The sequence below is a fragment of the Poecilia reticulata genome, linkage group LG4 (assembly GCF_000633615.1).
Source record: "Poecilia reticulata strain Guanapo linkage group LG4, Guppy_female_1.0+MT, whole genome shotgun sequence".
In the NCBI taxonomy this organism is placed as follows: domain Eukaryota; kingdom Metazoa; phylum Chordata; class Actinopteri; order Cyprinodontiformes; family Poeciliidae; genus Poecilia; species Poecilia reticulata.
In genome coordinates this window covers 14897572-14915493 of record NC_024334.1, presented here as the reverse complement: position 1 = coordinate 14915493, position 17922 = coordinate 14897572, and the positions used below count along the sequence as shown (strand labels likewise).

At 41.5% G+C, this 17922-nt stretch overlaps 1 long non-coding RNA gene across 1 annotated transcript in view; it reads left to right on the top strand.

Moving 5' to 3' along the window:
- The first annotated feature begins 4166 nt into the window (after positions 1 to 4166).
- LOC108166234 (uncharacterized) overlaps positions 4167 to 17922 on the top strand; it is an 18166-nt gene continuing 4410 nt past the window's right edge. The window contains exons 1-2 of the long non-coding RNA XR_001776527.1: positions 4167 to 4324; positions 4595 to 4688. This is a non-coding gene — a long non-coding RNA (uncharacterized LOC108166234). The remainder of the gene's footprint in view (positions 4325 to 4594; positions 4689 to 17922) is intronic.

The window sequence follows — 17922 nt, the reverse complement described above, 5'->3', positions numbered from 1 at the left end:
CCAAAAGAGAATGCAGAACATGACATGGGAAAAATAGATCTGCATTTTGTTATTACTCTATGCAAAAAGTCCACACAATTGTAAGCTCTTGGTACATGAAGATCTTTGAAGGATAAAAAAAGAAAGAAGGAAAAATGTCGACTTGGCATGCAAGGGCCATTAGCAACGGCTGAAAGATGGACTGTATGTTATGAGTGTACCTGGAAGTAAAGCTGCATTAATAGTAAATGCAGAGACAGGAAGTCAGACTATCAGTCAAACTGAATTTAATGCCCATTTATTGGACATCAGCTGTGCATACAAAGCATGCTGTGCATAAGCTGTGTGTTTTTTATGTGAAAATTCAACATATTGCTGTCATTTTTCAGCAACATGATGTAATTAACAAATTATATCCATGATCTTTGGAGAGTGTTTAGCATTCAGAACAAACTGCATTGGCATGACAGAGGTTCCAAATAGAGGCCATGAAGGTTATGCTACACATCTAGTTCCAATAATTAAAAAGTCTTTACTCATGCACAGTAGAAAAATATTTCATTTTTTACATAAAGAATCTTTACACAGCTTCAATTCAGTTTCACCAATTCAACACGCGTCATCTCAAGGCACAATGCAGAAAAAGACAATTCAGTCCTCCTGTTATATGCATTCCTGTTGGTTGAACAGTGCATCAAGTTCAGTTTATTATTCAAATTGATTAAAAGGTTTTCTGTCTAAGGAAACCTAGCAGATTGAATCATTGACTTGCAGCATTCTCTCCTCCCGGAGCAGCATGTAGCGACTTGTGTTGTTGACTTTACATCAATCCTCCATACAGAGCATGCATATTGTGACAGTGGAGAGGGAAAAGTCCCCTTTAACAGGGGGAAATCCAAGAATTATGAAACTTGGTGCACATGTGTGTATTGTCAGGGCAGTCTCTTGGGGCCATGGTCCAAACCCAACAGGAAGTCGGCCATTTTGGATCAAAGCCTCCACCTTGTCTTTTTTTTTCTGAGAACAGTTTTATTTCCTTCAGATTTGTATGAATTTCTCAAATATTCCATCCGTCAGTATGTCTTACAGTAGCTTTTAAAAGTCCAAGTGAAGTTTTTGTATTTTTTGTTTGTTTGTTTTTTGAAGCCAGGCGGTGTGGCCGTCTGTTGTTTTGTTTGATTGAACATTCTGAACCTGGTAGGTTTTGGCTGCACTCTTAATTTCAACACAAATGAACGCGGTGTGCAAGCGAACAGGAGGAAGTGTCTCTGGCAGCATGTGGCCCAGCAGCTCAAGCTGTTATCAGGCGAACAGGCGCAGCTGAGGAGCAGTCGCTCCGGGTCTCTGGGGGCTCACGCTGCAGTCTGTCTGTCCTTACCTATTTCGCTTCTTCTCTGCTCTCTTTGGGGACTTCTCCGGTTAGTGTAGTGTTTGCTGTCTGCCTTTCCATCTGTGCCCACTCTCAGAGTGAGCTAAACTGCAGTCAATGTCACACAAGAAGTTGCTGAATTATTAAGAGTTCCAGATTTGCTGTGCGCTGCACATATTTGATCCATCTGTTGGAAGAGCATTCATATAAGGCAAAGTGTACCTGCTGCAGTTGCTGGCAATCTGTCGTGGATCAAAATTTGATGGTTCATAAATTTGTTGTCACAGTAAGAGCAAAAAGTTTGACTCTCACTGCCTTCATCTCAGTCTGCTAGTTATGCACCTTTCACTGAAGGTGAAAAGCCTCTTTATTAATAAATTAAAACAATTAAATCTAAAGAAGAAGAGGCAACAATGGCTGGTGCAGCAGGAGATTTTAATGCAGACAGAGGTGTAAAAATAGCAGACCTAATCATCTGGCCCCATTTTCTCAAGGTGAGATGGAGAACAGGTTTGTCTGTGTAGAAAAAGGAATGGGAAACAGTTCCCTGCATTATCGTCTCACCTTCGTTCATGTCCTGGTTGAAACTGACAATGGAAGTCAAAATATGCCATAATACACATCAGCACCAACATGACCTCACAGTTAGTCATAAAACTGATGGTAAACAAGGTTTTATTCATGGTGATAAAATGTTTCCCTCATAGTCTCAACAAACTGGTGCAGGAACCAAAGGAACCTTTAAGCACTGTATTGTAATAACAGTTAATGTGAATTTCATTTTCATATTGTGAACAGGTAATGGTAAGTCTCTAAATGTAAGACAGTATCTGCATTTCCATTGCAAATGTGCTGAGAACTTTGTCAATATTCCACCTATGTCGAATAAACACAATTTCAGAATTGCAGCATTTCCATTAAATCCATCCATCCATTTTCTTTACACTCTGTCCCTTAGTGGGGTCGGGAGGTGCTGGCGCCCATCTCCAGCTAACATTCCGGGCGAGAGGCAGGGGTCACTCTGGACAGGTCACCAGCCTGTCGCAGGGCAACAGAGACACACAGGACAAAACAACCATGCACACACACACACACCTAGGGGCAATTTGGAGAGGCCAATTAACCTAACAGTCATGTTTTTGGACTGTGGGAGGAAACCGGAGTACCCGGAGAAAACCCACCATGCACAGGGAGAACATGCAAACTCCATGCAGAAAGACTAAGGCCGGTAATAGAACCCAGGACCTTCTTGCCGCAAGGCAACAGCTCTACCAACTGCGCCACTGTGCAGCCTTTCCATTAAATAAGAAATGCAATTAAAGTCACACATGAATAAGTTTGTTCATGCGATTAGTCATTAAAAAACCTTATCCTCCAACTACTTCCTGTCTTCCTTGTCTTCATCCTGTGTTTGGTCATGTGACTCATGATGGGGAAAAAGTATTTCCTTTTGCAGTTTTGCAAAATAAATAAATTTTGATACGTCAAAAAATAAAGCACATTTCATCTTTACGCCAAAACCTTTTATAAAAAATAGTTTGGCTTTTTTTTTTTTTCAGAATGGGCATGTTTCCATTAATCAAATTTATTTTCGAAATGTGAAATTGCAATATTACATTGTCAATGGAAACACATCTAACGTCAAAGCTGATGAGCTCCAACAACATGTTCTAAACGAATGACATACGTAATATTTTCAGACATTCACATTTTTCCAAGTATTTTTTAAATACTTAGCACTGCATAGAAGCCTCCTCTCCCTCCTGGGAAGAGAAACTAACCAGTTCACATCTGTTTTTGTTGAAACACAAGCTAAGTGTGTTTTTCTGGGGATTTAATGTGACGCATCAACACAAAGTAGTGCATCGTAGCGAAGTGGGTGGCTGTGTTGTGCTTGGTACCTCTTGGTGCAGAAACTCTTCGCTGTGTTCTGCACTAGACTTTGTGCTTGACATTTCTGTGATTCATGCATGGTGTGATGGTTAGCCCGGAGCGTTGCAGAACCTTTACTGAGACAGAACCAGGCTGCACTGGGCTACATGGTCAACAAACACAATCACACACGGAGCGGCATGGCAAACACAGCTCTGATGAAACGTTGGATTTCAGCGCCTCTCTTGCATTTTGTGGGATTTGTTTTAATCTCGGTGACGTCTGATATCATTTAGTCCAATTCACAGCTTCACTCTGGCATGAGTTGACTCTAGGAGCTCAGCACACATACTTCATAGTGAACTTTTTCTTTACAGAACTTCTTTTCAGAGAGGTACTTACTACTTTGAGAAAACCCACACAGTGTACGCTCCCTTTTTTCATATGTTTCAGTGCTTTGGGGAAATGATAGTGGCTATGAATAACAAATAGATGAGAGTCAGTGCTGCTAAAAAGCCTTGGCTTTGTTGCCATTATTAAAGCCGTGGTAGCTGGAGAAATGGATCCAAAGTATGCCGTTGATCTCCCCTCGAACAGATATCAAAGCCTGGACAGCGAGCGAGTGGTAAGTACTGGGGGACACGGGGATCCCTGGAGCTAACCAAGGGTAAAGATAAAGGGATGTGAAAGAGATGAAAGAGGAAGAAGACAGAGAGAGAGGCAGAGAGAAAACAGAGGAAGAGAGAGACAGCCTGTGTGCCTTTGTGTATGAGTATACCAATGTCTGCTGGAGGAAGGACTTCAAAGACCCACAAGAGCAAAGGCTGCCTTGCTTTTTTTCTCCCCTTTTTTTTTTTTTTACTGAAGCTCCTCTTCCATTGGATCCCCCATCCCCCTTTCGGATTATTCATCTGTCTCTTCTCAAAGGCAGGAGGGTCTGCTGGATTCTGTAGGGCACCGCTGACATGAATATTTCTGCTGCATCAGAGACGTTTGCTGTCACTGCCTCACTGTGCCTTGGCTGTAATTGAGCGCATCATCCCGGAAGCTTGGCGCTAAGTTCGTCGAGGGCCACGATGTAAAACGATGCGTCATCCGCAAAAGGTACAATCCTGTACCGATCAGTCTTTCATCCGCTTCTCACAAAACTTTAGGCAGCTGTGTTATAATAAAATTTGCACTTTGATTGTACTTTTCTTTTTTTGTTTTTTTTTTGGTCTAGTTTTGGTCCAAAACCAAAAAATGGCAACATAAACCCCCAAATTAAGACGCTGTAAAGCAGGATTCAAATTGAGCAGTGTAGGCTGCACTGCTCTGGATATTTTGTTTGTTGCGTTGAATCTTAACTAAACATGTTCTTTTTTTTTTTTACAGTGATGTGTCGGAACAGGCAAACAAGAATCATCTGAATAGGTGACAGTAACGGGACTGAGTGCCTTGAAATTTCTTCTGGGCCTCCAGCCTTGCTGTGGGTGTCGGCATGCCTTTTTTTCTGACTGCATGAGTCTTACACTGTGTGACTGATTTACTCTCTCCAGTCATGGAGGGAGTCTTTCAGATGCCATAATGCTGATCATGTTGCTCTTTGAAGAAGAAGCAGCTTCCCTGGAGGTACAGATGGCTATGTGCCTTCTCAGATTGTGTTAAGGGAGATGAGGGGCGGCAGGGAAGAGTGTGTTGTCATTGTCATCTTTCTGCACATGGTGGTGATGCCGGGGAGGTTAGTTTTTTGGGGAATTTTTTATTTTTTTGGGAATCAAAGCCTTTGTTTGTGCTTAGAGGCATAGGTGAGTGGGTAAAAGTGACGGCTGCTGTCACACACAGATAGGCTGTCAGGATCCTGATGGAGCTCCTGGTTGTCTAATTTCAATGTCTCTCTTTTGCGACACACCCAAGAACTATTTGTTTCTTCTTGCCTCAAAGCTTGGGGTGTCTTTCATTTATATACTTTTTTATATCTTGTTCCTTAAGAGAAAAAAATTCTAAATGTTAGTGGCTGTACCATGACAAACAGTGGCTTCACGTGGAAATAAACCTTGTGCAGAGGACAACATTTGGCAACTTGGCATTTAGAGGGTTCCTACATTGAAATAATTGGCTAGATGGAAATCTTAGTCAAGCTACTTCTTTTATTACCTAAGCATTTTATTGCAATGTTTCTGCAAATTGACTATAAATTGAAAATAAAACTTGAAAATAAAATTGACTATAAACTCTCAAAACTCTAAGGTTTTGAGGGTCCCCCAAACCTCTAAGCCCTCAAAACCTTAGAGTCAGTTTTCTACGTGTTGGTAAATGTAATATAGGGATAGGCCAGTTAAAGATGCCCAAGGTCTAACCGAGGCAAAAAATATCAGTTTCTCAGTAACAGTATTTGCAAATAAGCGCTGAAATCACAACTGGTGAGGTGTTTGTGTGGTGGTGTTGGTCATAGTGCAGCATGGTGGGCTCCTGGCTGGTGAAGGACAGTGGAGCAGACTGGGTTCAGTTGGAGAAACCTTCCTCTTGGCCTCCCTCATCAAGCAGGGCTGGAATGTCAATTTCCTCTCTCAGTTCATCTTTCTGGTTGCTATGGTGAGCTCATGTCTGCTCAGTGGACTGGAGGGCCTGCGGAGGCCATGTCCTCTTTATTAGGTGGTTTTACACTTTGTTGCAAGGTTCCTATCCTTTTAACAACTTTGGACCTGCAAGTGAGTCCAATGGGGTGGGTCTTGATGAGTCGGACAAGAAACCCGTTAACTGCTTGCTATTCTAGTTTGTTTTGTGAATTTTGGTGGGACAAAAAAAAAGCAACAAGAGATGAAATCTTTAATGAAATATAGCAGTCTGTATAAGAAATCCAAACTTGTCTTATTTTCTGATATCACAATGAAACGCCAGTGGGGAGATATGTTCTACTTGTGTCAGATTCTGCAGCAAAGAGCTAATGTTACCTTTGTCATTAGCTAATGACAAAGGAGTTTCTTCAAGAAAAATTAAGGAATCTTGAAAAAAACAGCAGCATCCAACACTTATAAACAACAAAACTCCTACTTCTTTGTGTTCCTTTCCAGAATGCAGTTACAATAGCAGAAGGTACATCCGAGGCCTCTGGCTGTCTCACTTGTGAAACTGCTTGGTTTCAAGGATTGATTTTCTCCCATGTGTTTTTAGAGCACCCAAAGGAGCAGATTGACTTGTGATACCAATTTGTTGGCCCATATGAATTTACTCAAAGACACTGCTTGTCAGAGTGAAACAAACCCAACACAATGTGCCGTGCCCATCCTGATTTTAATTATACCGCAAATCCATGGATGAGGGGCTCATCACTGCAGCGGATCAACAAAGGGGACAGGCTATATAGTTGGAGTGCAAGGTTGTTAACATTTAGAGAGGGTTGAAACTGTTACGAGCATATAAAATTTAATTGCTCCCTTTAGTGAAGTTAGCAGCAAGAGCAAAGTTTGCACTCTGCTGGATCAATGGCTCCCTTTTTCTATTGTGCACTATATCTCAATATCCGTCTGTTAGCCCTCTCTGGTGGCTTGTAGATCAGAGGTCATGTTGGAGTAATAGCTTATCTCTCAGAAATATTGTCTTTTGATGCTGGATGTTCTACGTCTGCTGTGGATTTATTGTGGAGACGATGCTTTAAAACCTACATTTTGAGAGCATGTAAAACGTGTGAGCACTGGGTGAACCGTCGATGAGCTCCTGACATTTTCTGTAATGAAGCAGCAATAATTTGTCATGGTATATCCATTGAAACCATAGTAAAGGCATTGCTCCAAATAAATATCCAGAGCTGGGGTCTTCAATTCCAGGAACTGGAATCTTTTCTTTTCAGGAACACATCTTTTACATGTGTTCCTGGCCCAACAGTCCTCAGTCAAATGGCTGAATAGCTTCATGAGTAGCTGCATTTTTATTACAAAGTTGTGCAAATATTTCTCAGTATTTTGCTAATGTCAACAAAACAGAATTTTCAATTGTGGTGTTTCCATTAAATAAGAAATTAAATTAAAATCACATGTGAGTAAGCTTGTTCAAGCGATATGTCGTTAAACAGTTACATGAGACATATTCATTAATCATCCATGGTGCTAGCCCTCATCATCTGTCAGCCAATCAGATGTCGACGTCTTATTCAAACAGTGGACCAACAAGCCCTGAATACTTGGGAGCAGTTATGAAAGCAGCATTTTGGTGATGTGGATTCAACATGTTGGAATGACTAAACTTTTTACGAACTGTGATGTTGTGCGAGCTTTGGTGGAGCCACTGCACATCTGAAAAAAACAAAACAAAAGCAAATATCATCCTCCTAATGCTTCCTGTTGTCTTCTTCATCGTTTTCACTAGTAGTAGCATCATCCTAGCCACAAAACTTAATGAGACAGGCAAGTTTTTTTCAAACTTGTGGTATTTCCATTAAGCAAATTTCTTTGCATAATTTCAATGTTCTCTCTTTTTTTGGTTAATGGAGATACAGCTAGTGTTGCCATGGTATCATGGTAAAATCATTGCTCCAAATGAAGCCCTAGAGCAGGTGTCTTCAGCTCCAGTCCATGAGAAACAGTCCTGGATCTTTTATCTGTGTTACCTCATCCAATATAATCAACCAATCAGCTGACTGACCTTCCCAGTGTTCAGCTAAGAGTCCTGCAAATGACCTTCATTTTTGACTCAGGTGTGTTGAAGCAGAGACACATTTCAATGTTGCAGGTCCCCGACCCTGCCGGAGTGTAGTTGAAGTCCCCTGCTTTAGAGCTTTGTAAAACATAGTGTGGCAAAGCCGGCGTTGGTTAGGCAGACAAGCCTCCGGTCCTCATGGGTCCTGTAAAGGGTTTATTTGGGATTGCAGGACGGTAATTAGGAGCAAACACAAAGGCTTCGTAGAAGAGTGGCGACGCGTTAATTGGTGGATGTGAGTGAGCTAATTGCCGCTCGGCTGTTAACCGCTTGCCGTTGGGCTTGTTCCAAGGGTTAGCTAAACTGAGCCGCGACACATGGCTGGGCTTTATGGAGTCCAGGCAGGGGGAAGAGGAGGCCCACGGATGACTCTAAAGAGCCCATAATAATGACAGCAATTACCACAATCCGCTTAAACAAATGGGAATGTGTCGAAAGCTCATCATACTCTGATCAGACTGGCCCTAACGAGATAAAGACGCCAATTAATCCTGTGTTAATTGCTGTGGTGTGTTCTCAGGAAAACACTGAAATATGCACATGCCGATGTAAGAAAAGGAAGAAAAAGAAGAGAAGCGGGCCTGCTGTGCTTTCCAGGATCCAAACTGCAGAACATTGAGAGCATATTTACATAATGATTATGATGATGATGATGATGGCTGCATGGATAATGATGATCATAAGTGTTTATATCAGGGCTGCAGATTTTGAGTGATGACCAGCCATAAGTGATGCCTTTGATGCTCTGCCTTCAATTCGAGCGAATCGGAGACGATTCCCTTACAGCAGAAACGAGGCTTAATCAAAGTCAAAGTGACATTTGCATTAAGGTAATGTTTGGTGGCTTGAAGCCTGCCCTCTAATGATTCAGATTGCAGGTCAGATAGCCTCTCTCAACAATGCTTCTGAACCCCAAAGTGCTGATATGACACCGTACAGTCGGCGACCTCATTATGGCTATTACTGCAGCCGGGAAATTTATAACATACATGTCTGCGATGACAAATTCTATAAATCAGCGCATTAACTCCTGCTCCGCGATCCCCGCCGCGCCAGTCTCCTCCGCGCCGAGGCCACACTCATCCTTTTTCTTTCATGTTCTCTAATTGCCGTCCTCATAGTTTTGCTCTTTTTCTTCCCGGTGCTGACGTGCCGTAATAGTCGGCCCATCCAAAGTGGCTGCGTTGTCACTTCGACCATTATACAGGCCATTTTCATTTCATCTGCAGAGGTCCTGGCTCCTCAGCACACTGACAGCATCTCCCTAAATCATCCACACATGTAATTGCTCCCTACTTATCCAAATGGCTATGGCCTTCCCCATTTGCCTAAGAGCATTTACTCCAGCTTCTCGGGAATTCATGCACCTGTTTTAACCTTTTTCGCTACTTTTTTTTTGTGAACTCTAGAGAGGATTGAATAAAGTTAAAGTTTTATTCATTTGTAAAGAACATGTCAGCAACAAGGCAGTTGAATGTGCTGTGAACCATGAAAATGTCATATAGTCACCAGTTGTGAAAAAGCAATAAATGTTACATTTTGTCATATGCCATCAGCAAAATCAAATATGATGATCAGTGATTCTCTTTCTACTAATCAAAACAGCTCTGAGCAGCTGGGTTTTTAGTCTTAGAGGAACTCAGTGTTTTGGCTGTTCTGCAGTTTTCTGGAAGTTTATTCCAGATTTGTGGAGCATAGGAGCTGAATGCTGCTTCTCCATGTTTGGTTTTGGTTTTGGGGATGCAGAGCAGACCAGAACCAGAAGACTTGAGAGGTCTGGACGGTTGTTATGACAACAGCAGATCTTTAATGTGTTGTGGTGCTGAACCGTTCAGTGATTTATAAACTAACAACAGGATTTTTTAAAAGTCTTATTCTCTGAGCTACAGGAGCCAGTGTGAAAACAAATGTTCGGCTGTTTGGATCTGTCCCCACCATTCTGGACCCTTAAAGCCCATCGGTCCTCAGAAGATTAGTAAATTAATATAAAAAAGTCTGAAATAGGTAACAGGATGACAACTGGTGGCAGATTGTGGATGGCCTATTACAATAATTATACTTAAATCTATGTTGGCATTTGACTATTTAATCCTGGTTTGGAGAGAAAAGTGTTGCCTGGTTCTACAAACAGTCTTTTGCCCCTAGAGGATCTGTTCCCATCACCCAAACACACACTAGAGAAGCACACACACAGAGAGTTATCTTCCTCCCCCCATGTTGATTTCCCTGCTATTATGGCCACAAATTCTGCGGGGCTGCAGAGCAAACGGGGTGTCCCAGACCCACTCAGCGTCAGAAACACATCACTTAACCCTGACGCTCGTGCCCGCCTTCACTCGGCTTGAAAAGCCAAAAGCCTTTTCCAGTTAGGCCCTGCCTGTGCAGCTGCTATTGATTTTGTGACAATGGAAAAGTCCATGTCAAATCAAGTGGCCAATCACTGAGAGAAAGTTTCAATTAGTTTTTTTTTTCCCTCTCTCTCCAGCTGAAATTAAAGGCTACAGCGGGTTGTGCTCTGTCCTGCTCTGCTCTGTTATTTTGTGGGTAATAGGCCGCGTGGCAGAGCAGGAACAGGATGAAGTAACAAGCCCCGAGGCTGCAGCCTTTTAACACTGCAGGGTCCAAAACTGTCCTCAGCACTCAGGGTTTACACATCCTACACAGGCAAACAGCAATGTGTTCTGGTGGGATTTTATGTAATAGACCAACAACCTGCCGGATTGGGCAGTAGAAAGATTAAATGAAAATCAAAAAAAATATCATTTAGTCTGTATTTCAATCATTTAGAGACTAAAATTTCTGCCAATTTTCTCTACAAAACATCTCCAACTCACATGGACGGACAGAGAGAGTCTGTGAATACCAATGTTTAGGTCTTGAAGCAAATTCTCAATTTTGCTTAGTTCAGAACTTTGACTGGGCCATTCAAATGAATGAATATGTTTTGATCTAACGAGGCTCTGGCACACAGAAACAACATTTTAGAAGACCTGTAACATTAAAAAAAAATTTTAATAGGTTCCAGAATGAAACATTTGCCCTCGCATAGACATCTGGACAGCTGAGGTATTTGCCCAAACTCTAACATGTAACCTATGACTTCAAATGCTTTAGTTTTATAATCCAATGTGCAGAGAAGAAGCTTATCTTCATCATCATTCCACATAAAAGACTCTTTTTGTTGTTCACCATTCTTGTTTTCATGTCATTTTTGAGGCTTTATGCACGTCCCCTACTCCTTGCTTAGCGCCACTTACAGATTTTTGGAGCGTTCTCTGCGTTTCCATGTGAATGAAAATGTTTCTGGAAATGGTTTCGTGTTTCTGAAACAAACAGCATGTTTCAGAACAAAACCTGGGTGCATGTCTATAGTCTGCAGTTTTTCCATTAATCTGTCCATTTCCAGACGGTGGATTGAACAGAACTGAGATGGTTTTGATATTGTTTAATAATCTAACTGGATTCAAAATTTTCTACATCTTGATCTTCATGATGCTCTTTACTAATATTCTTTAATAAACCACCGATGCCTTCACATAGCACCTGGATACTGGATTAAGTCAGACACACATGGGTTTGATTTACTGAAGAGGTGTTTTCTGGTTGCACTAGCTTTTATTGTGGGGTGTCAGACCAAAAGGGGGTTATACTTTGAATCTGAAAAAGTCTAGAATCCCTTCCTAGAATGAACTCACAGCTCTTTTATTTAGAAAACAGCAATGAAGTTAGCGTCTGAATCAAAGCTTGGAAGCTCAGTTAAATAAACACTACAGCTGTTCAATCAGGAGTAACAAATTGTATACTGACTTCAGCTACAGCTTGCTAATGTTATTTAGCTAAACTGTGACTGTAAAGATGTTTTAAAAGATAGTACCCTCAGACACAAAGTCTGATGAGAAAACTGAACTAATTTAATGACTGGGTTCATTTTTCAACACATTTTTCTTACAGCGGTGGGAGGTTAATGTGATGGCAGTTACAGTCAACTGAGGGAGGGGGTGGTTGATGTTGTTCCTCCACACTTATGTTGAATATATCTAATGTAAACACATGAATCATGGAACATATAACTGTTTTATACCCCCCTACATATTATTTTTATCTCTTTCCGGGTGTTTCCAAGCCTTAATTACAGAGGTCAAAACCTCCTTTCCCGCCTGTGCTTCCAACTACTATGGGTGAGAATAATTTTGCAGGGGGACTGTAGACTTTTGTTATTTATCACAACAGTAAAAGCACAAAAGTTTCAGATGGACTCATAAATGAATAATCTCGGTTTAACGCAGGTGGAGCAGTGTAGATACAGGAGTTATTAGATCACATTCAATGTTGTTTGTTTCAACTCACTTCTAAAAACTGGGATCTGGCTCGAAAAGAATGATTGTCTCATTTAATCAATTCAGAAAATAAATAAATAAAAAAAAGTTTAATCAATCCCGCAAGTGCGCAGCCAGATGTTTGGAGTTTCTATAATTGAGTTATTTCAGTCAGACAAACAGAGACGCGTTTGGTCTAATTAGACTCTGTTGTCAGGGAAATCAAAAATTTCCTCCAGCGGCAGCCGAACGCTTTTAATACACCCGTTGAGTGATGTATCATTTTTAGAATTAATTTCTGATCCAATAAAAACTTGTCTGATCTTTGGATGTTCCTGTTCATCAAGAGCTGTCATTTATTTCTGTCAGAATCCTCTCGGAACAAACTGTTTTGAAAGAACATTGTTTGTCGCCGTTTGATCCTCCCGGAGCAATCAGGCGGTCACAGATATTTATAGCACTAATTCTTGGATGGGATTCATCTTTGAGCAAATGAATGGGCTCACTACTTCTGTCAACATTTGCGGGCACCGAGATGATTTGTGTTGTTTTGAGGCTGAGGCTCATCTGAGGCAATGTATGGCGTTTTAATTTATTTGTGCATGCATCCAGAGCTTTTTGGAGAGAAAGCGTCTTCATTTGGACAAGGCCGATTTTCTTCCTGGCAGCGCTTGGCCTGCGTGACTCCATTACCCCCGTTAGGTCCGCCAAGCACATTGGCTAATTACTCAGAGAGTCCAGTATTGGCAAGTAGCTGCACATGTATTGATTAAAGTGCATAAGGTTGGGATCCCAGGCAGAAATTAGTCTAGCAGTTCTTGTTGCTGCAGAGAACTTTTCAAACTGTTGAATTGTTTGTGTTTTGTGGAGTTTGAAGGACAAAAGACTTTGTGTTATAGCACCAGAGCCTGATTATCAACAAGGTGTGGCCAGCTCTGCAAAAGCTACAAACCTACCAGCTTGCTAGTCCAAACCATGGATATGAGTGTTAACACAATGCCAGAGAGGAAACATAGCAGCAATGAAACATTCAGCAGTGAAAATCACCCATGTGGACCTGACTCCTTCAGACAGCCAGCAGCAATTGGCAAACACCTGGTTAAACTGCTTATCTGCTGAGCTCATTATAGGAGCTACTTCTCAGTAAAACACTGGTTAAAGGGTTAATAGAGGAGCCATGTTGTGATGTCTTCCTGAAGGCGGAGTTTCAGAAAGAGCAGGAGGCAGGAGACAGAGGCCCGATTTTAAGACTGTAAATCACGTAGTCACATTTTTTTTTAAGCCATATTTTATATGTAAAACATTTTATAACATCTGAAGATAACATAGTCTCTTGATTGTGCTACGTAATAGCAGCATGTGGCTGGAAAACACATAATACTGTCCCTTTAATCAGCATCTCCGGTAGCAACCCGGCTTCCTCGCGCTGTGCTGAAGCGATGGGGTAAAGTGTGGAAATAAGTGTCACACTCCAGTTTGTGCCTGGGTCTCCAGTATCTCTGGTCATCTCTGCCTGGATCATGAGCCTCAGATGGAAGTGCTCTGCAGTGCTGTGGATTTATCTGAGGTCATTTCACTGGCTTGGAGAACTGCCAAGAATCCTGGATTGAAACATACGTCAGCAGCATGATTAACTGATAATGACAGACCCATGTGTCGATATGTTCCGCGCTCAGATTTGTAGTGTGGGCATTATCACGGACTCTGGCTCAGTATATCATCCAAAGAGGGGGGGAAGCAGAAAACGGTGGTGGTGGAGGGAGGAGAACAGCAGAGACCAAAACTATTCTTTGGAAGAAAAACAAAAAAAAAAGTCTAAAAGACAGATTTAAACCCAGCATTGAGGGCGGAGCTTATTTCTCATTTTCTTGTCCAGACAGTAAATACCTTTTTGTCAGCGCTCCTGACCTGAACCTTTGACCTCCCCTTGGTCTCTGATGATACTCCCATGGTTCCCTGCTCAAGGCTGCCAAGCAGCCCGGATAGTTGGGTCGAGTCCTTGTAATTCACTGGCTTCTAGATCACCTGCCACAGCGTATTGATTTTTGTTTCCCCAATCTCCAGGAGAGAAGCAAAGAAAAGATTAAAAACACTGTCAGTTTGAAGTTGAATAAGAATCCTGTGCAGGGAAGATACCTTGGAGAGCAGGGGGTCAACGCTGAGGCATGGATATCTCTTTACTGGTTTAACCCTTTCTCGGCCTCTTGGTTAGCTCATTGTTAGCCCACACAGTTATTATAATAACTATAATACATACTGACATGCAGCAAAGCACAACTTACTGCGGCAGTGAGCTGTTTACTGGTGCTGGCATCACCAACTACAGTAATCTTATGTCTCCTCAACCTTTATTTATGTCCAATATTAGCAGCAGCTGTTCATGTGGCATTAGTAGGTAAAAATAACATGTATTCTAAATAATAAATGGATTATTTTGACCAGTCAAATATCAGTGTGAGGTACACAGATCCACTGAAACCAGTGCAGGTCTAAAAACTGGTGTTGGGTAATCCAGGCTGTGGGAGAGGATTGAGAAAAATGATCACAATTGTAAATATCTGTTTATAAAAAAATAGCCTTCTTATACTATGGGACGATATTTTAAAAGTAGCACAGTCAAAAAATATAACAGCAATGATTTGGGTTATATAGCCAGACCAAAGAAAGTCACATTAATTTATAAATGACACAGATTCAAACTAAATATTTCGCATGAAGATAAATATTTAGTTTGAAGCTAAATATTTTAATAAGCAAACCAAAAATTGTTTACCCTCAAATTAAAAGGTCAATTCAAATTCAAGTTCAAAACTACTTTATTGATCCCAAAATGGAATTAGATTTCAATTAAATAAAATTTTAGCCTCAAGCTAAGTGTGTAGCTGATATGCAAATTTACTTGCAGATAGCCAGAAGTGGATTACCAAAGTGAAAGGTGGGTCTTGTGAACCTTTATGTAACCGATTTGCTTCAATTGTTGCTCGTGTCTCATCATAATAAGTGACGGTTTCTGATATGGGCAACATGGGCAACTGCCCAGGGTGGCATGAGTACCACTCTGGAGCATGAATATGTAGCAGCGCTGGTCCCATCCACCTGTGATCTGCTGATCAAATGCTTCTGCTCAGCTGCAGCGGTCTTGGAGCAGACATGTCTGTGCTTTGGTTTTCCACACACACCTCTTTCAGTTTGGCTTTCTTTGTGATGCAGCTCTGTCACTCATGTTTCTGGAGACTCAAGATAAAATGTTCATCATCAGCTAGAATGGAGAGAGGGGTGTACTTTCTTTTTTCTTTTCTGTATTAAAGCATCTGTTTAGAATTAAACAACACGGCTCCTGTACAGAGGTTTTTGTATGTGTGCATGTCTCTGGTGTGTGTGTGTGTGTGGTTTATGTTTTGATCATGTCAGTCAGGCCCCGTTCATCTCTGTGGTGTTGAAATGCCTCTTTATTGGCCCTGACCTCTCATGAAATATTGTGCTATCAGTGAGGTCCGCCTTGCCATGAGGCATTAGGGCCGGCGCGTTTCTGCTGCTCCCCATCCCAGCAACCCCCATGTGCTGGAAAAAGATCACAAACACAGCGCTGTCACTCCCTGTCCGCTCTGCTTACTGGATTTTTATCCATCTATGGTCAAAGCAAGAATTTACAATCAGCTCAGCCTGTGTTGATGTCTTTCAGATATCGCTACAGTTTTTAGTATATTTGTTTCCTCTCTGATCTGAGCTGCTCTGATCTAATTACAGCGCAGTAAAAAAAAGTATGTGCCCCCCTCGCAGATTTCTTCTGTTTTCCTTTCTTTTTTTTTTTTGTCACACCTAAATGTCTCAGATCATCAAATGTTGATATCAGAGAAAGAGAACCTGAGTAAACACACAGAATTATCACTTCATGTGCTGTAGAAATGACACGATGAAAACCTAAGCAAAACACAAAACATTACATTACAGTGGTGAAGTGGTGTAAAGTTACAATCCAGATTAAAACTAATGATGCTCCTCAAAGGCAATAGGATTCAAGTGAACTCAGTGTTTCTGTTCAGCTGGAGAAAACTACGTTACGGCGTTTGATTGTTTTATGTTTGTTCTGTGCTTGGATGAGTTTGTGGTCACCTGGTGACATCATAATGCATATTTATGGAAACCAATCTAATCACATGTTGTAATCTGAGCTAGCAGGATCAGGTAGATATTAAATGAGAGGGACCCCATGATGGAACCTTGCGGAACACCAAATATGATGTTTTTTTTCTCCATGTTAATGTGAAGTTAACTGTTGACTCAGAGACTTTAAGTTCTTTTTGTAAGATGCAGTCTTTAAGTGTCCAACCCGGCTCTCCAGTCGTTCCAGTAAGATGTCAGGGTCAACAGTGTCATTCCTGCACTGAGGTCCAACAGAACCAGCACCGTGGTTCCTCCACAGTCTGTGTTTATGTGGATGTCGTTGACGAGGGCAGCCTGTGGTAACCATGGGAACCGGACTGAATGCGGTTTAGTCATCATTAGAAAGCCATTTAACTGCTGAAACAGCTTTTTAAATAATTCTGCTGATGAATGGGAGGTTGGAGATCAGCCTGTAAACCTGCAGCAGTGATTTGTCCAGATTGTTCCTTTTTTATCAGTGGTTCTATAACTGATGAGAGGGATGAGTTTACTGTTTGAATGGGATCAGGTGCAGCGACAGGCAGAACCTTCTGAAGGAAATGTTGTGGGTATGATAACAAGGCAGCAGGAGCTTAATTAATGTATAATTTCTTTGTTTTAAGGTTGAATTGGTGAAATTTGGTCAGTTAGTCGACATTTGTTGTGACTGGACTTTGCAGTAGAACTGAATTTGATGTTTGATGTGCAGATTAACCCTCGAGTTCTTTTTTAATTTCCTCTGTAAAGAAGTTAGCAAATGTATTCCAGGTCCTGGAAGAGAGCAGTTCAGATGCTATAATTCAAGTGGTTTGTTAAAGTGATTTTTAGATCTCATGTATGATCTGAAAAGTTGGTGACTTACAGTTAATGTAACTTTGTGTAAGAGTCTTTTCTCCCTTGATAAATGAAATCACCCATAGCCTGCTTTTTGAATTTACTCTCGAAACAGTTGACAAGCGAAATCAGACGAGGTCTACGAGGGGAAAACGCTTTTCCATCACACTCTCACTCATATACCTGGATGAAAACGCCTGTGCATAACGCAGTTCCTTCCGGTAGGACTGTTGGAATACAGGTGATAACTCTAATCAAAGATGGCAGCAGACATAAGAAAACAAATTACACTGTGACTATTTCCTCAGATGCTGTCACTACAGGTTCAAATGGCAGACATGGCGCTCAATTATTTATTGAGTGAGTTGATGAAATGTCATCTTTGATGATGTGATGTTCACAGGCGAGGCTGACGCCTAAGAAGTTTAACTGACACGCGTCGCCGTAGCCTTGCCAAAAAATGTGCACTCTTCTTTAAATATTGAAGGCCTACACACGGAGGAACAGGGGGAACCTTTGTGCTGCCTGTCACTATTACAGACATGTCATCTGGTGCAAATTAACTGGCTGGATAGCACTTTCTTTCTACTCGCTGATTAAAGAGAAGCAGGAATCCTTTAAAAAAAAATAAAAACAAGACTCTTGTGCTGCTTTTTTTCCCCATAATGCAGTGGTTGCTCCTCTTCTGTGTGTGCGGGGGGCGTGTGTGTGTGTGTGTGTGTGTGTGTGTGTGTG